Below are 25,195 nucleotides of genomic sequence, written 5' to 3'. Positions count from 1 at the left end.
TGCTTATGAGAGTTTTATTTAATTTTAAATCAATTGTATATTCTAATTCATTAATAAAGGGGAAAAGAAAGAATACAGGAATACTTAATCTCATGTCATTACCCAAATAGAAGAGAGTACTTCTTCATATGAAATTCTTCGGGAAATTGTCAATTTCCCATTTTCCCTGAAAATCTACTTTTATGGAAGAACTTGCGTTCAATTGATTCTGTGAAAATTAGATTTGACTTTTATTTGACATTATGTAAACAAGAAAAAAATATAAGTACAGGGTTAGATCCATTTTTTCTTGTTTACATAATGTCAAAATTACTGAATTTTTCAAAATTCATTTTGCTGTAATAAATATGTCCTAAAAATAATGTTATTAGTAACCAAAATACAAATAATAAAGTATCCAAGCAAAGTATGCTTGTCAATACGTTCTATTGTAAGCATGCTTGAAAGTACGCTTACAAGAGAACTAAAGTTTGAAAACTGCTGTAATCGAGAAACTTGGGGCATTTTCTAGGGGGAAAGCATCTGTCTTCCTTGGGCTGAATTGCTTTCCTTGGGGGTTGAGTTCAAGGTTAAATCTAGGCAATGTTGCTAGTTCTAGCTCTCTAACTTCTGCAAAAACAAGAAGTGCAAATGACTAAAGTCTCTTCTCTACTGTATGGATTAAGCAGGAAAGGGAGGAAAAAGGATTCTCAGAGTTTCCTTTTCCTTTGCTCAGATGGAACTTGACTTGTATGCTCCCTTTTCCTTTTACAGAACTGAACTCACCCAAGCTTGATCCTCAGCATAACACATGGTTCCCTGAGCTTCACCATGAGTGATTCCTGAGTGCAGAGCCAGAGTAAGTTGAGCACCACTGGATGTGGCCCCCAAACCAAGCAACAAAAAGATATTAAATAAATAATATGAATGTGTCTATATAAAATCTGAAGACTTGATTCTAAACTCTTTGTTCTGAGGTTAATTGCTTCATCAATAACCTCAAAAATTCCTTGATAAAGCAATTAACCTCTGGAACTCAATGCCTTTCCTCATATCTTCGATAAATAGGTACAACCAGGAATAAAAACCCTTGTACTAAGCAGTTATGACATGCCTGCCCTGGGCAAAACCTTAGGCTCTCTTTGGCAGTAATATGCTCAGACCAGCTATCCTCTAGAAGGATGAATATAAAGTGGGTAGGCCCTGGCTGCTTCGGGGCTCTAGAGCCAACTTCCTCCCTTTCTAACTTCCTCTCTCCCTTTCTAACTTCCTTTTTTCCTTCTTCCTTTAACCCACAAGAGAAGAGATAATACACTCCAAATCTAGTGAGTCTGCTGCATGCAAGGTAAGAACTTCACTTACTATACTATATTTCCATTCCTTTATTTATTTTTAAAATTTTATGTGGACACCATGATTTACATAGTTGTTTACAATGAGCTTTCAATGTCTACAATGTTTACAATGTTTCTGCCTCTAATTCTCCTCCATGTCCCCATCCCTCATCAGTAAATGATTTTTAATAAACAAAGGGAATGAGTTAGAAACTTTCACCAAATGTCTCTGCTTTCAGCATGGAGCACTATGTTTTTAAAAAAGTCAATCTCTGTGCTCTCTCTTGACCAACTTTTGTATTCCCATATCCAAAGGTGTTAGTGCCACTTAAAGGACAGTGAAATATAAATTCATGTGGTGAGTTTATGACCTCACACAAATAGATCCTTTTCTCAAATTAAGCACATGGACAATGAGACGAGTTTCCTTGTTTTCTCTCATGTTTCACATGACAAAAGAGTCATTTTGTCCCCACTCTTTAGTCTTTGAAAAGAAGACTCAAGATGTGTAAATTATTTATTTCATTATTTATTCTTATCTGGTTTGGTGTGTACCTGAAAATGGAATTGACCCAGGTGCTATGTAGAATATAAAAAGATTGGGCAGAACAGGTCTCTCTCTCTCTCTCTCTATATATATATATACATATATATATATTAATGTAGGAGTACTCCTATTCATTCAGTCATTGATTAAGCTGATTGAATTGGGCATGAACTCCAAATTACATTTAAAATTTTTTAATTGAATATTCATGAGATAGACCATTACAAAGCTGTTCATAATAGGGTTTCAGTCATACAATGATTCATCACCTATCCCTCCACCAGTGTACATTTCTCACCACCAAATGTCCCCTGTTTCCTTCCCACCATCGCCCAACATCAAACCCCTTACCCTTAGCCTCCCTCTTTGAGAGGCACTTTCCTTCTTGCTCTCTCTCACTCCTTTTCCTTTTGTGCATTATGATTTGCAATACAGGTGCCAAGAGGTCATGGTGTTTGTTCAGGGCATTCAGTATTTTTATTGGGATGGTAATGCTGGAGCAGCTAGCTTTTCAATTGGGTAGAAGCTTTAGGGTGTGAACATGATTGTCATAGCTCCCAGAAGTACAGGAAGGTGGAGGAAGGTAGCCCATCTCGACCCTGAGAAAATTTGGAAATTTCAGTCACAAAACTCACATACCAGAATTTTCAGCAGATTATGTCTCAGTGAGATTCATCCTGAGATTATAGAAACAGGCCAGGGGTATGGCAGCAATTTTTGATTGTGAGAGAAAGTGGCTGCAGAGAGCTCTGCTTGAGCGGGCACCAGGCTGATCTACCCTATATATATCTACCCGATATACCCTAATCTGTTCAGGCTTGTGTGGGTCCAAGATTAACTGAGACTTTTGATCTCTTTTGAGATTAATTTATGGGTCTCAGAATAGGTCTATATTATCTGTTACTGATCATCACTCCTGGCCAAATTCATCCATACTGTGATGAGCAGCCATCCTGCTGGTCCACGGAATGAAGGTACAGTGATGTCATCTCTGCTTCCAAAATGGATTACATTCACTGTGCCAATGACCCCCGCCCCCTTGAAGACTAGTTTGGATTGACTTCAGACAGAAAATTCTGGAATGTGTTCAAGCATTACACATTTTCAGAATATCTTGTTCAATAACTGTTCATACTTGAGTTATGACTCCCAAGATTCATGGCTTTTTTAAATTTGCCTAAATTGAAGAGGGAAAGAGTCATTGTAAGTGTTCCTTTAAAGTCATTTGAACAACCCCAATGCTGTACAACTTTAATAAGATTTTCTTCTGCTTTGTCCTCTGGCTCATAGGCCAGAGGTAGAGCTTCTGATAAGCAAAGCACCAGTGAGCCTGTTTTACTTGGTTTGGTTTTAAATGAGTGGTGTTCCAACTGCTATATTATCACTTTTCTGCAAGATCAGTAGAACTTGGGAATCTTAAACCATCAGAACATTCACACACACACTTTCTTTCTTTTTTTTTTTTATTAGTGAAACACCATGAGGTACAGTTGTAGATTTACAAATTTTTGTGCTTGGATCTCGGTCATACCACGATCAAATACCCATCCCTCCACCAGTGCCCATTTTCCACCACCAGGATAATATCCCTCCCCCCCATCCTCCCATCCCCCCATCCCCCCCTGCCACTGTGGCAGGGCATTCCCTTTTGTTTTCTCTCTCCTCCTGGGTGTTGTGATCAGCCAAAGAGGCATTGAGTGGCGAACATGTTCAGTCCAGTCTACTTTCAACCTGCATCTCCCCTCCTGGGAGGATCCTCCAAACACCCTCCACTTGGTGTTCCCCTTTCTATCTGAATTGTCCTTTCCCCTAGAATACCCAGCTGGCCTCTAAGTTATGGAGTAATTCTCCTGGTGTTGCTCTCAGCTATTCTTGGGTATTAATCTCATATTTTATTATTTTATATCCCCCAGATGAATGCTATCTTTCTATGTCTATCCCTCTCTTTCTGACTCATTTCGCTTAGCATGTTACTTTCCATATTGTACCACTTGTATGTAAAGTTCATGACTTCATCTTTTCTAAGAGCCACATAGTACTCCATTGTGTAGATCACACACACACACTTTCATCTAAAGTAGTCATGTGCTCCAGGCATAATCAGAAACACTGATACAGAATGGAGATCTGAAAGGAGTGGAATATATATATACATATATAGAGAGAGAGAGAAAGAGAGAGAGAGTCTTTTACTAAGGCCAAAATGACAGCTGTGACATTCTGCATGGGTACTTTTGGAAGAGGGATTGGGGCTATTTTGGCCATAAAAATAACTAGTGCTCAGGGCCTTCTCCTGACTCAGTGCTCAGGAGTTACCCCTGGTGGAACTTGAGGGACCATATGTAGTGCCAGGTATAAATCAGGGTTGGCTGCTTACAAGGCAAGAGTCTTAATCCCTGCACTATCTCTCTGGCCCCCGACAGGCCACTTAAAAGAATTTTTAAATAAAAGTCTAATATATATGTAAGATATACATAAATATAGAAAGTATATATAGATATACATATATATCCTAAGAGTATTGCCTGATAGTTTCACATTATTTTATTCTTGTTTTTCACATTGTCTTTTTATATTTCAAAAATAAACAGCAAGGATATTTATTTTGATTGCACATTGTTAAATTGGAAAGAAAATGCTTTTTCTTCTAGATCTATAGATAGAAACCTTGTTCTTGAATGGGAGCTCATTTACAGTAACATCCAGGTTTATTTTTTTCTAGCCAGGAAGCCTCTAGAAGGTACATAAATGACAGCTAGACTTTTCTATTGTCTCTCACATTTTTATTCCAACTCTTCTGTCAAAGCCACATACTTATTTATCCTCTCTGCATATGTTCCTGGGGTAGTTCTATTTAATAGGGAAGCAATAGCAATGAGCATCTCTGTTATTATTAAGTTTGTCAAACAACAGAATATCTGGTCTGTTGGCCAGAGTTTGTTAATCTGTTATCAAGGCTCTCTCCCAATACGTCTTGGAGAGCTGTTTCCCTCAGTCTTGAGTTCATCCTTATAAATGATGTTAGTCGCTTGTCAACTCAACAGAGTGCTGGTTATTGATGTCAAAGTCAGCCCCTATTTTTCTGTTATTTATGTTTCCAAGGAAACCTCCTCAATTCCGTCTCCCAGCTCTTCTGCTAGGTTGATAACAGCTGGTAATTTTTTCTCCAAGCTTGAGAAGTGTATGACAAAAACTGAAGGAAGAAGCTTCTGAGAAGTGAAAATTCTTTTACAAGAGGAAATGTTAGGGTGAGAAGGTCCTATCTTTACATAACAGAAAGCACACTGAATCTGATGTTTATGCAGTACTATCAGATCATGTTCAGTAAAAAGCATGGATTTCAGTTTGAGCCTAAGCTATGTCTATAGGAGAGTTCCAGTGTGTCTTGCTATGCTTGTAGAGTGGCAGGAAAGCAGGAGTTGCAGAACCAGCCCTCCCTGGTCTTTGCTGAAGTCAAGGGGGAAAGTGAGTGTTAGAGCATTGCTTCCCTGGAGACATTGCCTTTCCCTACTCCCCAAAGATGAGTTTTGATCTCTGACTGGAATTTTGCTTTTGGCAAGCACTTCAAACAGAGAAAACCTCCCAGAAACAATGAGAAAAGTGGCATTATTTTAGGGCTCAAATGCAAGCATGACTCAGAATTTTGGGGAAAGGACAGTCTGTCCACCTCAGAGAAGTCCTGAGTTTCTCGGGTACAGGGAAGCTCTCACATACCACTGTTCCCTGGGGCCAGCAGTCCCCATCATTAGATGGTTGACGTGAGGTATGTGGGGAACAGAGTAGAGTGACAGGGTCACCCAGAGGTCAACCAGCCAATTGGCAGCAAACTAAGGTCTTCCATAAGGGCAAAGATAAGAAACATAGACAGTTATTGCCATAGACATAGTTATTTCGAGCAAATACATTCCCATCAGAATTCACCATGTGAAGAGACCTAGGGCAAGTGGGGTTAATTCAATAATAATTCATTTGTTTTCAAAATTGTATTAGTTCTTACAAGTTTTGACAGTCTTTCCTGTTTTAGGTAGTGGACTGAACAAGGTACCATCTGCAGTTCAGGCAGGTCATATCAATTGTGTGGTGTGTGTGTGTGTGTGTATGTGTGTGTGAACCACCCTGAAACAATTGAATGGCTTAATATTGTGTTCATGTTCTTTGGCAGCACTGAGTAGCATCTTGCAACTGAAGGTACATCAAGGCTATTTGTATCTTACTGCAAAGGTTTTTGATACAGAGGAAACAAGTCATAGGAAAATTTATGCCACCCAAACATTTAATGAGATAATATGAAAAGACCCAGGCAAACCGCTTCTATTAGTCTAAAAGAAGACTCTACTGCCTGTCTTCAACTCTTGAAAGGAGATTCTAGTTTGAGTTCTCTTTTTTTGTTTGTCCAGGAAGCACAGCAGGTAGGGCGTCCGCCTTACAAGCGGCCAACATGGCCGACCCGAGTTCGATTCCTCCGCCCCTCTCGGAGAGCCCGGCAAGCTACCGAGAGTATTCGATATGCCAGACACAGTAACAACAAAGTCTCCAATGGAGACGTTACTGGGCCCGCTAGAGCAAATCGACGATCAACGGGAGGGCATATCTTTTATGCTCAGAGGCTACTCCCAACTCCATGCTTGGAGGACCATGAGGTATAGGGGAGTTAATCCAGGCCTCCTGCATGCAAAGCATGTACTCAGACTTTAAGCTATCTCTCCTGTCTTCTTTCACATATCTTTTTCAAGAAAAAGGTACATTTATCCTACAAGGGGATAAATGAAATGCTGAAAGAAGCTGCCAAAAACCACTAAAATTCTTAATTTCTCCAACTCTTAGAGTAATAGTTGATTATTAGGGCTGCTGACACCCAGATTATTGCAGAAAATGGTTTTATCAAGTATTGCTATGCCACACAAAGCATCACTGGCCCTCCAGCTTGCACTTTCCTGGTCCCAAAACTGGCTTCGACCACAAAGTCAATGACTTGGGAAAAAAGAAAAGAGACAGATAAGAAATGCCTAAGTCTGTGTCTAGTTTACTGGACTCGAGGTCTTACTCTAAATCCTCATAACAGAAATGAGAGAGATACCACGGTATTAACCAAACAGACTCTCCTTAAACACTCAGACTTGGGTGCTGCAATCATTACCAAGATTCCCAGAGAAGGTGAGTAAGAAAAATCCCTAATCTAAATACCATTTTGAAGCTGCTAAAGGTGAGTCCACAAAAAGAAAGCTTAGTGATTAGTGATCATTTATTCCAGAATGAAGTTAAAAGAGAAAAGATTCTTTCCTCCCCATCCCAGTGAGACCCTGAGTCTCTGCCTACAGGTGGCCTCTCTGGCTCCTGATCAAGCTGATTAATGGCCATGATCCCAGAGACTCAGAAACATATATCGAAACCCAGTGGCTTTTGGTAGAAATGCATCTGGACCACATACAAGGTGGCCGCCCCCTCAGAGCTTATTGGAAAGCCAGGTATGAGCCGGCGGTGATGGGGCAACTGAAGTCTCATGAGATATGGGGCGGTACTGGCTTGTCCTTTATGCCCTACCAAGGTCACGAGTTGCCCCCCACGAGTGACTCTCTGGCACAGCCATAGCACCAGAAGCACAGAAACCAATCTCGTAATTATCTGGCTCTTTGCAGCAATTCAAAATTCGCGTGGCCACAATAGCAGCCACGTGACATTATATGATTCTCATAACCAGCTATAGAAGACAAAGTATTTCACAATGCATTTTCAGCAATTCTGATTGTTGGGGGGGGAATTCTAAACAATAATCATGCATCTTTTGTCAAAATAATGAATGTAATCAATGTAGATAAGAGTTAAGTAGAAATCATCTGCCTTACAGGCACTGGGAGGGGCTGGAGGGGGGTATATTGGGGTTCTTGGTGGTGAAAACTGAGTACTGGTGAAGGGAAAGGTGTTTGATCATTGTATGACCGAGACTTAAACCTGAAAGCTTTGTAACTTTCCCCACAGTGATTCAATAAATAAATATGAGAAGAAAAATAAATAAACAAAATTATGAAAAAAAGTAAGGTGGAGTTCATGCCCAATTCAATCAGCTAATCAGTGGCTGACTAAATAGCAGTACTCCTACATAAAAAAAGAGAAAAGATTAAATAGCAGTACTCCTACATAAAAAAGAGAGAAAAGATTGTGTGTTTTCCTCAGAGTTATAGAGGAGAATGGTTTTGGTAGCTCCTTTTACCTCCATACTGGCAGAATCAGTGAAAATCAATCCAGATATGAAAGGTTTATTTAGATCTCTGAGGTAGACTTTCAGGTGGGGAGTTATTTTGTTTGTTTATAAAAAAATTACAAGCTTTGAAATGCTTCCCTTTTTTGGTAATTTTAAAAAGACATAGGGATAGAGAGAAAACAAGAAAGGAGAGAGTAAGAGTGAAAATGTGTGGGGTTGGAGTGATAGCACAGCGGGTAGGGTGTTTGCCTTGCATGCAGTCGATGGGGGTTCAATTCCCAGCATGCCATATGGTCCCCCTAGCACCACAGGAGTAATTCCTGACTGCAGAGTCAGGAGTAACCCCTGTGCATCACCGGGTGTGACCCACTCCGCCCCAATAAAGAGTGAAAATGTGTGTATGTGTGTGTGTGTGTGTGTGTGTGAGAGAGAGAGAGAGAGAGAGAGAGAGAGAGAGAGAGAGAGAGAGAGGAGAGAAGGAGAGAGAAGGAGAGGGAGGGAGAGGGAAGGAGGGAGGGAGGACAGAGACAGAGATGGGGAATTGAACTCTAACAAATTTTCTCCTGACATATTAAAAAGTTCTTTTATAAATTCTCATGAGTCAACTGGACAATGAGTCAGGAGAACAAAAAAGGAAGCCAAAATTAAGCATCTTTCTCCCATCCCAAAGTATGCCATGCAATAATTTATGTATAGCTCACTACACATGTGGAAATGGTTAGATGCTGGGAATTCTTTTAAAAAAGAAATCCAGGGCTCAAGTGGTAGTACAGTGGGTAAGTACTTGCTGCATGCAGCCAACCTGGAATTAATCCCAGAACACAGAACTAGGAGTAAGCATTAGGTATGGCCCCCAAACGAAAAAAATAAAAGTAAAGAAATCCAAGGGCTGGAAAAATATCACAGCACATAAGTCTTGCATGCAGCTTACTAAGGTTGAACAACCAGCACTGCATATGATACCCTCAACCCCTAAGCCCATTAGGAGTGATTTCTTAACACAGAGCTAGGATAAACCTGACTACCCAGGTATGGTCCAATTTTCTTTAATTGAATCACCATGATTTACAGTTATAAAGCTTCCATGATTGAATTTCAGTTGTACAATGATCAAACACCCATACCCTCCACCAGTGCACATTTTCCTCCACCAATATCCCAGTATACTTCTCACCACCTCCATCCCACCCCACCCACTGCCTCCATGACAGGCACCTTCCTTATTCTCTTTCTACTTTGGGGCATCATGGTTTGCAAATGAGTTACTGAGAGTCCATCATGTTTGGTCCTTTGTCTACTTTCAGCACACCTTCCTTCCTGAGCAATTTCTCCAATCATCATTGACTTAATGGTCCCTTCTCTATTCCAACTGCCTTTCCCCCCAGCACACAAGGCAGGCTTCCAAAATGTGGAGCAATCTTCGTGGCCCTTGTGTCTACTGTCCTTGGGTATTAGTCTCATAATACGTTATTTTATATTCCACAAATGAATGCAGTCATTCTATTCTGTCCCTCTGTTTCTGACTCATTTCACTTAGCATGATACTCTCCATGTCCATCCACTTACAAACAATTTTCATGACTTCATCTATTCTAACAGCTGTATAGTATTCCATTGTGTAGATGTATCAAAGTTTCTTTAACCAGTTGACTGTTCTTGGGCAATTGGGGTGTTTCTATGAACAGTGCTGCAATGAGCATATAGGTGCAGGTGTCATTTCTACTGTGCTTTTTTTTGCATTTCTGGGATATATTCCCAGAAGTGGTATTGCTGTGTCATATGAAGCTCAATTTCTAGTTTTTGAGGAATGTCCACATTGTTTTCCAAAAAGGAAAGACCAGTCGGTATTTCCATCAGCAGTGAATGAGAATCCATTTCTCCACCCATCTGTGCCAGCACTGTTTTTTTTTTACTAGTGAAACAACATGAGGTACAGTTGTAGACTTACAGATTGTTGTTCTTAGGTTTCAGTTACACAATTATTGAGTAGCCATCCCTCCACCAGTTCCCATTCCCCACCTCCAATGCTCCCAGAATCCTTTCCACCCCCCAACCCCCATCCCACCCCACCCCTGTGGCAGGGCATTGCCTTTTGTTCTCTCTCTCCTTTTGGATGTTGTGGTCTGCAAAAGAGGCATTGAGTGGCAATCATATTTTGTCTATAGTCTACTTTTAGCATGCATCTCTCTTCCTGGGAGGATCCTCCCAACACCCTTTATTTGGTACTCCCTTCTCTATCTGAGTTGTCTTCTCCCCCAGCATGTGCGGCTGGCCTCCAAGCCTTGGAGTGAACCTCCTAGTACTTATCTTGGCTATTCTTGGGTGTTAGTCTCCCAATTTGTTACTTTATATTCCCCAGATGAATGCAATCTTTCTATGTCTGTCCCTCTCTTTCTGACTCATTTCACTTAGCATGATACTTTCCATGTAGTACCACTTGTATGTAAATTTCATGACTTCATCTTTTCTAGCAGCTGCGTAGTATTCCATTGTGTAGATGTACCAAAGTTTCTTTAACCAGTCATCTGTTCTTGGGCACTCAGATTTTTTCCAGATTTTGGCTATTGTGAATAGTGCAGCAATGAACATACAAGTGCAGATGTCATTTCAACTGTACTTTTTTGCCTCTTCTGGATATATTCCCAGGAGTGGTATTTCTGGGTCAAATGGGAGCTCAATTTCTAATTTTTTGAGAATTGTCCGTACTGTTTTCCAAAAGGGCTGAACCAGTCGGCATTCCCACCATCAGTGAAGGAGGGTCCCTTTATCGCCAACACCAGTTGTTTTTGTTCTTTTGGATATGGGCCAGTCTCTGAGGTGTGAGATGATATCTCATTGTTGTTTTGATCTGCATCTCCCGGATGATTAGTGATGTAGAGCATTTTCTCATGTGCCTCTTAGCCATTCGTATTTCTTCTTTGGGAAAGTTTCTGTTCATTTCATCACCCCATTTTTTGATGGGTTTAGATATTTTCTACTTGTAGAGTTCAAGCACTGGTTGTTCTTGTTCTTATTGATATGTGTTAGTTTCTGTGGTGTAAGATGATAACTCATTGTTTTGATTTGCATCTCCCTGATGATTAGTGATGACATGAGAATTTTTTCACATGCCTTTTGTCCATTTGAATTTCTTTTTGAGGAAGTTTCTGTTTATTTCTTCTCCCCATTTTTTATGGGGTTAGAGGATTTTTTTCTTGTAAAGTTCTACCAGTGTCTTTTACATCCTGGATATTAAGCCCCTATCTGATGGGTATTGGGTAAATATTTTTTTCCATTCTGTGTGCTCTCTCTGTGTTTTGGTCACTGTTTCTTTTGCAGTGCAGAAGCTTCTTAGTTTAATGTAGTCCCATTTGCTTATCCTTGTTTCCACTTGCTTGGTCAGTGATGTTTCATCCTTGAAGGTTCCTTTAGCTTCAATAACATGGAGGATTCTGCCTACATTTTCCTCTCTGTACCTTTTGGATTCAGGTCTAATATTGAGGTCTTTAACCCATTTTGTTCGGACTTTTGTGCCTGGTGTTAGACAGAATTCTGAGTTCATTCTTTTGCATGTAGCTGTCCAGTTTTCCCAGCACCACTTGTTGAAGAGGCTTTCCTTGTTCCACTCCAAATTTATTGCACCTTTGTCAAATATTTAAGTGATCACATGGTTGAGAATCTGTGTCAGAATATTAAACTCTATTCCATTGGTCTTGAATCTATTTCTATTCTAGTAATATGCTGTTTTAATTATTACTGCTTTGTAATACAGTTTGAAGTTGGGCAAGGTGATGTCACCCATCTTCTTTTTCCAAGGATTTCTTTAGATATTTATGGGGGTTTATTGTTCCATATGAATTTCAGGAGTGTTTTGTCTATTTCTTTGAAAAATATCATGGGTATCCTTATAGGGACTGCATTGAATCTGTATAATGCTTTGGGGAGTATTGCCATTTTGATAATGTTAATTCTCCCAATCCATAAGCAGAGGATGTGTTTCCATTTCCTCGTGTCCTGTTTTATTTCTCGAAGTAGCATTTTGCAGTTTTCTTTGTAAAGGTCCATTACCTCCTTACTTAAGCTGATTCTGAAGTACTTTATATTCTGAGGCATGATTGTGTTTGGAATTTTTTTCATACCACTTTCTTCTCTTTCATCATTTGCATATAGGAAAGTCATGGACTTTTGGGTATTGATTTTGTAACCTGCCACTTTACTATACAAATCTATTGTTTCTAGGAGCTTCTTAGTATAGGCTTTAGGGTTCTCCAAGTATGGTATGTCATCTACAAATAGAGCTTGATTTCCTCCTTTCCTATCTGGATGCCCTTCATATCTTTTTCTTCTCTAACTGCTATGGCAAGTACTTCTAGCACTACATTGAATAGAAGTGTCAAGAGTGGTCATCCTTATCTTGTCCCTGAAAATAGAGGGAAGGCTTTTAGTTTTTCCTCATTGAGAATAATGCTTGTCGTGAGCTTGTGGTAGATGCTTTTGACTATATTGAGCAAAGTTCCTTTAGTTCCCATTTTGGTGGGAGTTTTCATCATAAACAGGTGCTAGATCTGGTCAAATTCTTTCTCTGCATTTATTGATAAGATCATAGTTTTTATCTTTTCTCTTATTGATATGATGAATTACTTTTATTGACATGAAAATATTAAACCATCTTTGCATCCCCTGGTTGAATTCCACTTGGTCATGCTGTATGATCATTTTGATGAGTCATTGGATTCTATTTTACTAATATTTTGTTGTGGATCTTTGCATCCATGTTCATCAGGGATATTGTCCTGTAATTTTCTTTTTTAGTGGTGTCTCTGTCCGCTTTTAGTATCAGGGTGATATGTGCCTTATGAAATTGGAAATGTTTGGGGCTGGAGCTATAGCATAGCAGGTTTGCCTTGCACGCAATTGATCTGGGTTCGATTCCCAGCATCCCATATGGTCCCCCAAGCACCGCCAGGAGTAATTCCTGAATGCAGAGCCAGTAGTAACCCCTGAGCACCTCCAAGTATGACCCAAAAAGCAAAAAAAATTTTTTTTAATTGGGAATATTTCTGTTTCTTCAATTTCCTGGAAAAGCTTGGAAAGGTACTCTAGAAATGTTTAGAAGAATTCACTAGTGAATTAATTTGGGTCTGGGCTTTTGTTTTTGGGAAGACTTTTGATTAGAGATTTAATTTCCTTGATAGTGGGCCTACTCAGCTATTCCAAGTCTTCTTGGGTCGGCTTTGGGAGATTATAGGAGTTCAGGAATTTATCCATTTCTTCAAGGGTCTCTATTTTCATGGCATAAAGATTCTCAAGGTAATCTCTGTTTATCCTTTGAATTTCAGTTGTTTCTGTTGTGATGTCCCCTTTTCATTTATGATTATGTTTATTAGGATTTCCTCTCTCTCTTTTTGAGTCTTGCTAGTGGTTTATCGTTCTTGTTTATTTTCTCAAAGAACTAGCTCTTATTTTCATTGATCTTTCGAATTTTTTTGTTTTTGTTTTGCTTTTTGGGTCACATCTGATGATGCACAAGGGTTACTCCTGGCTTTGTACTCAGGAATTACTCCTGGCGGTGCTCAGAGGACCATATGGGATGCTGGGAATCGAACCTGGGTTGGCCGCGTGCAAGACAAACGCCTTACCCGCTGTGCTATCGCTCCAGCCCCTTGGATTATTTTTTAGGTTTCTGTCTTGTTAACTTCTGCTCTAAATTTTATTATTTCCTTCCTCCTGCCTGGTTTGGGCTCCTTTTGTTGGTCATTTTCCAAGATCTTAAGCTGTGAGATAAAGTTACTTATGTGGGCTCACTCTTCCTTCCTGAGTAATGCTTGTAGAGCTATAAAATTTCCTCTTAGTGTAGTTTTTGCTGTATTCCCTAAGTTCTGGTAACTCGTGTCTTCATTCTCATTTGTTTCCAGAATCATTTGATATCCTCTTAGATTTCATCTCTAAGCCACTAGTTGTTCAGTAGTGATCTGTTTAATTTCCAGGTGTTTGATTTGAATTTCTGTTTTTGAGTGTGATTCACTTTATTTTCAGTGCAACATGATCTAAAAATATCATTGATACAATTTCTGTCCTCTTAATTTTGTGGAGATATGTGTTGTGGCCCAGCATGTGGTTTATATTGGAAAATGTCCCACGCACACTTGAGAAGAAAGTTTTTTCAACATTTGGGGGATGAAATGTCATATATATATATATATATATATATATACATATATATATATATATATATATATAAAACCCCTTCCATTTCTTTCCTCAGATAGAGTGTGTCCTTGTTAAGCTTGAGTCTGGTTGATCTATTGAGAGGTGATAAAGTAGTGTTGAAATCTTCAACTATTATTGTGTTGTTATCAATGTCTTTCTTCAGTTCTATGAGCAGTTGTTTTAAGTATTTTTCTGGTCCCTCATTAGGTGCATATACATTTATGAGTGTGAATTCTTCCTGATCTACTGATCCTTGGATCATTAAGAAATGACCTTCTCTGTCTCTTGTAAACTTCTTCAGTCTAAAAATCTACATGGTCTAATACTAATTTGGCCACCTTAGCTTTGGAGGGAATTGTTTGCTTGTAGAATTGTTTTCCAATCTTTGACTTTGAGTCTGTGTTTGTTCTGACTGTTCAGATGTGTTTCTTGCAAGCAGCAGAATGTTGGGTTTAATTTTCGGATCCATCCTGTCACTCTATCTTTTAATTGGTGTATTTAGTTCATTGACATTGAAAGAGATTATTGTTGTGGGATTTTCCCCCCATGTTTCTGTAGGAGTTTTGTGTGTTTGAGGGGCTTGTCTAGCCTTAAAGTAGCCCATTTATTTTTTCCTGCAACCATGGTTTTTAGTTTATGAAGTTTCTGAGTTGTTTATCTATGAAGCTGTGTCTTCTAGCATGAATGAGAGTCTATCTGGGTAGAGTATTCTTGGTGAGGCATTCATTTCATTCTGTTTTCTCACTACATCCTTCCACTGTATTCAGGCCCAGAGAGTTTTTTCAGGTAAGTCTTTATAAGAAATTTTCTTCTTTGATCTTGGTGCTTTCAGAATTTTATCTCTATCTATGTTTTTCATAATCCTGATAAGGATTTGTCTTGTAGTATTTTCATTTGGATTTCCCTTAGACCCTTTGGGTCTCCTGAATCTGCTTGCATGCTCTCTTCATCTCTGGTAATGTCTCAGCAATTATGTCTTTGACCTTTGCTTCTTCAGGGTTTTCTTCCTGTCCCTTTGGGACTCCAGTGATTCTTATGCTATTCCTCTTGGTTTCATCCCAATTTTCTCTTGATAACTGCTGGTTTATTTTAAAGCTCTTCTCCAGTTTCTGCTGTTGTCTGGAGATTCTCTGTACCTCATCTTGGAGCTCACTGATTCTGTCCTCAGCAGCTGTTATACTGCTGCTAAGGCCTTACACTGAGTTTTTCACTTCACCTACCAAACTTTTTAGGTCTGTCATTTTTGTTTGTATTTTTGTTTACATTTTCCTTATTTCTGCTCTCATATCCTTTTGTATTTTATTAGCAATATGTTCCATAGCTTCTTTGAGCTCTTTATGCGTCCTTAATAGCTCCATTCTAAATTCCTTATTTGAGAGGTTATATAGTTCATTACTCTTGTTTGATTCATCTTGTTTGATTCATCTTCACTCATTATGCTTGGTGAGTTTCTGTGTTGTTTTATCATTGTGGCCTTTGCATTTTGTAGTTTTTTACTGTGTGTTGTTGTATGTTTTGGCCCCTGCAGTTGGGTTGTCTGTGTGTGTTTCCATCCATGGGTTATGGAAAGGCAAAGAAATGTGAGGCCTGGGTTAAGTAATACCTCTAATGTAGGATATAGATGAAGCAACTTCTTTGGGGTTAGAGATTTTAAAGGTATGCCATGAGGGATGGATCCAGGGGTGACACTGGGGGGATCAAGGCTTCCCTTTGTGTGTGAGGGCCAGTTTTTAGCCTGGGGTGATATGAATATTCTCATCGCCACTATCAATACACATGGTTTGAGAAGTTAGATGCTTCAATTTTTTTTTAATCCACTAAGAAATGACTGTACATCGAGATGAAGTAATTCCCCTGTGAGCACAGAGCTCACCAATATCCAGACCAGTGTCCCACCTTGTGTTCCCAGTCATATATATGACGATTCAATCATGCTTGGATATAGATCCCAGGGCAATTTCAGTGGCCTAACGTACCTCCACAATATCCTTAAGTGTCCAGGACTTCTCATGAGCTCCACATATACTTTTATTTATGCCAGTAATTTCTTATAATCCTGTATTTTGCTAATAATTTTATTATTAAATTTAATTATACAATAAAATAACAATTTATTTTATTGGAGGGAGTGTTGAGTCACACCCAGAGGTGTCAGAGGGCTACTCCCTACTCTGTGCTTGGTGTCACTCTGGGGATAGTATAGTGCCAGTGATTGAACTCGGGTCATCTTCACATAAGGTAGTACTGTTAACCCCTGTATCTCTCTAACCCTTCTGCAAATTTATTTGAAAAACATATTTCATCTGCATTTTAAATGTCTTTTGTTGTAAAGCAAAACACCTGAGAGTGATAAGTTACCAGATACTGCAGAAAAATTTTAAAAGAAAGAAAAGTTTTCCTTTCTTTTCTTGACTCAGCCCTTTCTATAGATGAAATAGCTATTAACAGTTCTCTGTGTGTTCTTCAAAAAAAATGTCCTAAGCTTATAAGCAGACCCACATTTTATAAGTACCTTCAGCGTTAGTCAGGGCAGGGAAAAGGTGGAGGCCCTATTTGGTGGTACTCAGGGTTTACTTCTGACTCTGTACTCAAAGATCACTCCTGCTGGTCCTTGGGGGAAACAAATGAGATGCTAGGGGTTGAATCCTGCTCTATGACATGTAAAACAAGTTGTACCATTTCTCTGGCTCTTAATAAGGACCTTTATTTTAAAATTTTTGAATCACCATGAGATAAACCATTACAAAGCTATTAATCATTGCGTTTCAATAATACAATGTTCTAACAACCATCCCTCTACCAGTGTATATTTCCCACCACTAATCTCCCCACTTTCTCTCTCACCACGCCCCTACCACCACCACCACCCTGCCCCACCCTGCCACCTGCCTCTGAAAGTACAGGAAAGTTGGGGGATGTAGCCCATCCTGACCACCCCCTTCCAAGAAAGCCTGGGGATTTCAGTCACAAAACCTGCATACCTGAACTTTCAGCAAATTAATATCTTGGTGCGGTCCATCCCAAGATGGTGGCATACAGTTAGGGGCATGACGGAGATTTTAGATTATGGGAGCAAAAGGCTTCCTGGATCTTTGTTTGGGTGGGCACTGGGCTAACCTGCTTTTTCTCCAATATACTCCAGTCTGTTAAGCCTGGCACAGCTCCAAGATTAATTGCGGCTTTTGATCTCTTTCAAGACTTATTTATGGGTCTCTGAAGCAAGGCTGGTAGAAAAGCTTACATGGTAGCACTGAAGTTGATTCACGGGGATGACTGCTGATTCTTACAGGAAAGTGTGAGGAGGGGCGGGGGGAAGATAGCCCATTAGAACCCTGAGAAAGCCTGGAGATTTCAGTCACGAAACCCGCATAACTGAATTTTCTGCAGGTTAATATCTCTGTGAGGTCTGTTCCGAGATGGTGGAGTCTGGCTGGGGTCATGGCGGTGATTTTGGATTATGAAAGCAAGCAGCTACTCGGGACTTTGTTTGGGTAGGTACTGGGCTAACCCGACTCTCCTCTGATGCACCCTGGTCTGTTCAGCCTTACATGAGTCTGAGGTTAACTGCAGCTTTTGATCTCTTTCAAGATGAAGCAAGAATGATAAATGAGCTTGTATGGCTGAGCTAGAGGTGGGTTTGGCTCCCACATACCTAATTTTTGTTGGTTTAAATTTTTTTTCTTTTTGAGTTATACCTGGCGATGCACAAGGGTTACTCCTGGCTTTGCACTCAGGAATTATTCCTGGCGGTGCTCAGGGAACCATATGGGATGCTGGGAATCAAACCCAGGTCGGCTGCGTGCAAGGCAAACACACTACCCACTGTATTATTACTCCAGCCCCTGTTGGTTTAATTTTTCAGGAAACTTGGTCCTGAGTTTGTTGGAATCTAGACAGAGGCACAGAGGCGATTTGGGGGCATCAGGAAGATTGAAGGCACCATCAGACTACTGATGTGTACTCACACTGTGGGTCCCAGTTGACCTGCTAGTGGCACTATGCCTCCTGGGTCCCATTGGCAATGGCAGCAGTGACTCCAGAAGGGACCAGGAACAGTGTCAGGGCTGCTACCATTTATAGCCTGGGCACTCTTGGTGGGCTGGCAATCACCAGTCCAGCAGAGCCTGACCAGGGGGCATATACCCTCATCCTGTATCTCCAGACAGTTGGTCCTCAGGGAGGTTTTTCTCCATAATATGCTGCAGGCAATGTGGGACTGATCTGCAGAAGAAATGGCAGCAAAGCCACCCCACCAGTGGAAAATCATCAGAAACTCATTGTGAGAACCTGGGACACCCCCTAAACTCTGGGACTCTAGCAGTTGGACCCTAAGAACCCTTATCAGACATGTTAAAACTCTGCCTCCACCCATTGCATCGAAATCTGCGGCAGCTCCACCAGCTGGCAGCCATCCTCATGAGTCCCACTCCAGGCTGGCACTATGGTGGGTGACCAGCTGGTGTCATTTAATGGTGCTCTCCCTGAGACAAAATATACAAGGGGCTCCCACATTCACTCCCCATTGGCTGTTCAGAGCACTGAGAATAGCACTGTTCCTCTACCAGCTCTGGTGCTTGCCACGGTGCCACCATTGTCTTGATCGGAGATCTTAATAAGGACTTTCTACCATAGCATCTCTTTTTTTTTTGACTTTTTGGGTCACACCCGGCAATGCATAGGGGTTACTCCTGGCTCTGCACTCAAGAATTACCCCTGGCGGTGCTCAGGGGACCATATGGGATTCTGGGAATCGAATCCGGGTCAGCCGCGTGTAAGGCAAACGCCCTGCCCGCTGTGCTATCACTCCAGTCTTCGTGCCATAGCATCTTCATTTGAAAAAGTGAAAACTTAAGGTACAATAGTCATGAGTCAGTAAGTTATCCTTGTGTTAGTGTGATTTTAATATAACTAGTTCATGACAATAGATAAGGTCTACTAGTAGTTATTTGGGATCTGTCATTGTGAAAACTTCATATACCTATAACTTAATTTTCATAACAGTTTTATGAACCAGATGTTTTTTCAGTGCTACCGAAAGAACTTATGGAGACCTTGAGAAAGGTGAGACTTTCAAAGTCTTTCAGTGGTAAGGGTTGAAGCCAGGTCTGAGACCAGATAGTGTGACCTCACATCCTGAATGGTTAAGTAGGACAGTAGGTCACAGTCAATTTCAAACAGTCAAAAACACATTTAAATTTTTTTTAAAAAGCCAGAAAAACAAGAAAGTCACCACTCAAATGAAATCCATATTCTCATTGAATATTTGGGCTGGAGCGATAGCACAGCGATAGGGTGTTTGCCTTGCAAGTGGCCAACCTGGCCGACCAGAGTTCGATTCCTCTGCCCCTCTCAGAGAGCCCGGCAAGATACCGAGAGTATCTTGCCCACACGGCAAAGCCTGCAAGCTACCCATGACGTATTCGATATGCCAAACACAGTAACAAGTGTCACTATGGAGATGTTATTGGGCCCGCTCGAGCAAATCGATGAACAACGGGAGGACAGTGACAGTGACAGTGACATTGAATATGAGTCACCCATTTCCTTGGGTGACTTTCTAAGTAAGCTCAAACTCTAGATGTAGACCTCACAATTGATCAAGGTGCCTGATCTGTTAGGTGTGTCCACACCAGAAATTTCTACAATAGGAATTTCTCCACTGGTGTAAGTCATACCATGGATAATAAAATGCATAAAAAGAACTAGCCTCACAAACCTAGAACTTACTATGTTCCTGTGGTAGAAGAGGGGTGTGTGATGTAAGTGCAAGGGCCATCCCTGGGGTAGTCCTGGCAGTCTCCAGCCAAAGGCAGACTCTGGCAGATGGCTGCCAGCACCTCCCCCACTGACAATGAAGAGGAAGCGGGACTCGCATTCAGACCACCTTGAACCTTTGATTACCTGACTCCAGTGCTGACACTTTTTTCTTTTTTCAGTGGTCATAAACTTTCATTGCATATAAGCATGCTCCAGGGGATTTTTTTTCTCTCTAGTTTTTTTATTAAGGCACCATGATTTACAAAGTTGTTCATTACTGAATTTCAAAAATATCATTTCCCAACACCAGCCCCTTACTAGTGTCACCTTCCTTCCACCAATGTCCCCAATTTGTCTCCCACCCTATATGCTCCTTATACTTGCCTCTGTATCAGACACTTTTTTTTTTTTGCTTTTTGGGTCATACCTGGCGATGCACAAGGGTTACTCCTGGCTTTGCACTCAGGAAATACTCCTGGCAGTGCTCAAGAGACCATATGGGATGCTGGGAATCAAACCTGGGTTGGCCGCGTGGAAGGCAAACGCCCTACCCGCTGTACTATTGCTCCAGCCCGTCAGGCACTTTCATGGTTTTTGGGTTTTTTTTTATTTTGTTTTAGATGCTGTGATATACAATAATGTTACACATAGGGTTTTATGCATAGTGATAGCACAGTGGTAGGGCGTTTGCCTTGCATGCAGCCAGCCCGGCCGAGCCGGGTTCAATTCCTCTGCCCCTCTCGGAGAGCCCGGCAAGCTACCGAGAGTATCTCGCCTGCATGGCAAAGCCTGGCAAGCTACCCGTGACGTGTTCTATATGCCAAACACAGTAACAACAAGTCTCAAAATAGAGATGTTACTGGGCCTGCTTCGAGCAAATTGATTAACAACGGGAGGACACTCCAGCTTCACACCCTCCTCCAGAGTGACCACTTCCCTCTATCAGTGTCTCAGTGTCCCCCATCCCTATTTTACTTCCCCTTCCCCTTCCCTGTGGAAAGCTTCCTGCTGAAGATGAGTTCACAGGTTCTGTTGCCTTTGGACTTTTGTTATTCTTCTTCTTAATCACTTAATCACTTAACTTTCCATCGTCGATTTGCTGGAGCGGGCGCCAGTAACGTCTCCATTTGTCCCTGTTGCGTGCTAGTGTAGCCCAATGGCATCTGTTCACTCTGGGAACATGAAGAGCCTCAAACTGATCATTCATGATCTTGATGAAGAAGTCTGACCATTTGGTAGGTGGGCGGCCACGTGGTCTTTTGACATCCCGTGGAATCCAGTCAGTAACAGCTCTAGTCCAGCGGTCGTCTTTAAATCTCATTATGTGACCAGCCCATCTGATTTTCGACACCTTGGCAAATGAGACAGCGTCCCTGATTCTTGATCGTCGATGGATGTTGGAACTCCGGATTCTTTCTCTCATTTGAGTGAAACGTGATATTCCAAGCATAGCTCTTTCAATTCTTCTTTGGGAGACCTGAATAGCGTTCTCATCCTGTTTGCGTAGGGCCCAGGTCTCTGAGGCATATGTTAATGCAGGAAGAACAGTGGAATCAAAGAGATGTGCCTGGAGCCGGAGGTTCTTCGTCCTCTTAGCTATTTCTTCGACGTTCTTGAAGGCATTCCAAGTTGCTCTCTTCCTCCTGCGCAGCTCGGGTGCCAGGTCATTTGTCATGTTGACCTCTCGACCTAGGTACACATAGCTGTTGCATTCGGAGATGGTCATTCCGTTGAGAGCGAATGGGGCGTCAGGAACGAAGCTGTTTCTCATAAACATTGTCTTCGTAAGATTCAGCTGTAGTCCTACCTTTCCACACTCACGGTCAAAGCCTCCTTCATTCTTCTTCTATGTTTCTTTATATCCCATATACAGGAGAGATCATTGTGTTTGTCCCTCTCCTTCTAACTAACTTCACTCAGCATGATACTCTCCAGATCCATCCATGGAGCAGGAAATTGCATGATCTCATCTTTTCTTGCAGCTGAGTAGTATTCCATAATGTATGCACCATAGTTTCTTTATCGAGTCATCTGTTCTTGGACACTTCAGTCGCTTCCAAATTTTGATTATGGTGAAGAGTGCTATAATAAACATAGAAGTGCATGTCTTTTCTAAATAATGTTTTTGAGCCCTTGGGGGCAGATGCTAAGAAGTGAGATTTCTGGGTCATATGGAAGCTCAATTTCTGGTTGGTTGGTTGGTTTTTGAAAGTGTCAATATTTTATTCCCCAAAAGTTGGATCATTCAACATACTCACCAGCAGTAAATAAGAGTCACCTTTTACCCACATCCACTTCAGCACGGGTTGTTATTTTCTTTTCTTTTGATGTGGCTTGCACTTGAGGCCTGCTGTAGGTTTTCACCAGGTCAATACTCACCTGTGGTGCTCATAGAGAATCAAATGCAGGGCTCGTACACATGCTTATTATGTGCAGTCTAAGCAAAGGGCTTAAAAGCCGCCTGAGGCACTCACCAGGGGGCGCTGTGATGCGGGTCCCACTCTTGACCTTGGTCTTTGTTGTCTTCAGCAGCAGGGCTCACCCGGGCTCACTCTCCTTTTTTGTGGTGCCTACACATACCTGGTTGTGGCGCAGTTAGAAATTGCTTCTGGCACAAGGGATCACAGACATTCTGCGCATGCGGATGCTGGGCGTTTGTAAACCGTAAGTTTGTAAGGCAGGTCCTCTTAACCCCTTCATTATTTCTTGGGCGGCCAAGTCTTTGACTTTCAGATTAACATAGAGCTACAGGGTGCTGGTGAGACTGAACAAGATAGTGTCCTATTTAGGGAGTGGGGTCCTTATAATGAAAGAAATACTCCTAGCCCTGTGTATCATGGAATTTATGGTTTAATCATATTCGAGAGTGGGGGCGATAGTTAGACAAATTGAGTTACACAGCCTGGCTGAGTCTAGTTATTTGTTTTTATGAATTATGAAAAGAGGAATGTTAATAGCCTCCGTACATTAGAGTCTTATGGAGGTTATTATCTTTTAAATGTGTTTAAGGAAGACTGACAAAAGTGTGAATCGCAAACTGTTCTAAGGATGCTGTAAGTAATACATATTTCCTATCACTCCTGAATGTGGTCAGATATAAATAGCAGCACAGAGAGTTAAGAACTATTCTCTCTGAAAAAAAGTAATTAATTGGTGTTATACACAAGGGACTCTCTACTTTTTTTTTAAAAACGGGTAACCTGCACAGCTTTAATTAAAAGTAATTGTCCTCAAAATCTTGATGCACATAAGTTCTGCATTCTAGACAATGATTATGCATCAATACACTGATCTATCCTTTTCATTATTTTAGTTATTAAAATAATGAATTAAATTTATATTCAATTCAGACAACAACTAGGCCCTCCCCACTGCTACTTTTAATTGAGGTACACTTTTAAAAGATGAGACCATCATATACATGAAACAATCACATAAATGTCTTTGGTAAATATTGATTGGCTAACAGTCACAGAGCATGTGCCAACAAATTATTCAATTAAAATTGAAACTATTATCTGATGGTTACCTATATTTATTCATTTCAAACCCATAAGAAATAAACCAGTGCTAATTTTCATTTTCACTGTTTTATCAGCTTTCTTATTTTTTAACTGCATTTTTTAAATTTTTTTACTACTTTTAATAAAAAGTTCTGGGGATGCGGTGGTAGGGAAAACCTGTAACACTGAGGATTAAATCCAGGGCCACACACATGCAAAACCTCTGCTATAACATTAGAGACACATAATCAGTCTTAAGTTTTTTTTTTATTAAAGTGCATACTTTGGGGTTGAACTAGTCCAGGGCTGGATGACTTTTTGTATTGTATCTCTTTTTATTGTATCCCTTTGTATTGTATTTCTCTTCTCCAAGGAATGTTTTTAGTTAAGAATTAATCATTTTGCCTAAATCAAATATTACCAGTAATTTGGCAATTATTGAGAGACTTTTATGATCATAGATATTCAGGGAGAAAAGACACATAATAGGGGGAATGATCATATTGAAAAAGTACATATTTCTCTGAAAATCACAATCCTGAAAACAATACTTGCACACTTGCTCCCAAACACACACACACACATCCACAGCTCTAGTTCTTGATGAATATGGTAAACATTGGAGAACAGAGTATTTAAGACTAAAAAGGAAAGTAAGCACCAAATTTATCACCGTATCACTGTCATCCCATTGGTCATCGATTTGCTCGAGCGGGTGCCAGTAACGTCTCCATTCATCCCAGTCCTGAGATTTTTAGCAGTCTCTCTTTACTCATCCTTCCCAATGCTGCCATATTGGAGGCTCTTTCAGGATTAGGGAAATGAGACCCGTTATTGTTACTGTTTTTGGCATATCGAATATGCCACAGTAGCTTGCCAGGCTCTGCCATGCAATTTGACAGCACCAAATTTATACTGGTATTAATTTAGAGAGTTTCCTGGAATGAAATCATAGGTTGTCTTCATATAGTCATGAGATTCAAAGTTTTTTTTTGTTTTTTGTTTTTTTTTTTGAGATTCAAAGTTTTGATGCTTAAAAATTACTTAATGTTAATTAGAATTTTACTAGTTTTTGCTTAAATGAAAGACTCGGATTTTGTTTTTGGAAGAGGTAAAGGTTACAGGTTGAGATGATATGTGAGTGAGTAAAAAACATTAAAAACTTTTGGATAAGAATGAGTAATTCAAGAACAGGAAAGCTGAGGCCTCAAGAGGCACAATCTATGTCCACACAGACCCTTGAGGAACTAGGCAGGGAGCTCTGTGAGAGTCAGTGGGGATGGAAGAAGAGACTTAAAATCAGGTAGAACTGCTTCATGTACCCGACTGGCATTTTCACACAGTGAGCTCTTTCAATCTGTATGTGTTCTTGCCTAAATTTTAAAAGTCAAGTCATTCACCCAACCCAAAGATTAATAAAAGTATGACATTCTATGTTAACAATGCATATTCACCTCTACCTACATGATCTTAAAGTATTTCAATTTAATTGGGAAAAGGCAGTTATATGACAAACAGAGAAAAACACCCAAGTACCAAAAGACACTAATTTTTCATTCCCTTATCAGTTAAACCTAATATTTCAGTTGTCTAGGAATGGATGATCCCACCTTTAAAATTGTAGCAAATCATAGAGAGGAACAGCCTTTCAATTGTGCAAAAGGGGAAAATGATCTCCAATTATTGA

Source organism: Sorex fumeus, unplaced genomic scaffold, assembly GCF_029834395.1.
Source record: "Sorex fumeus unplaced genomic scaffold, SorFum_2.1 ptg000006l, whole genome shotgun sequence".
In the NCBI taxonomy this organism is placed as follows: domain Eukaryota; kingdom Metazoa; phylum Chordata; class Mammalia; order Eulipotyphla; family Soricidae; genus Sorex; species Sorex fumeus.
This window is presented reverse-complemented; position numbering follows the sequence as displayed.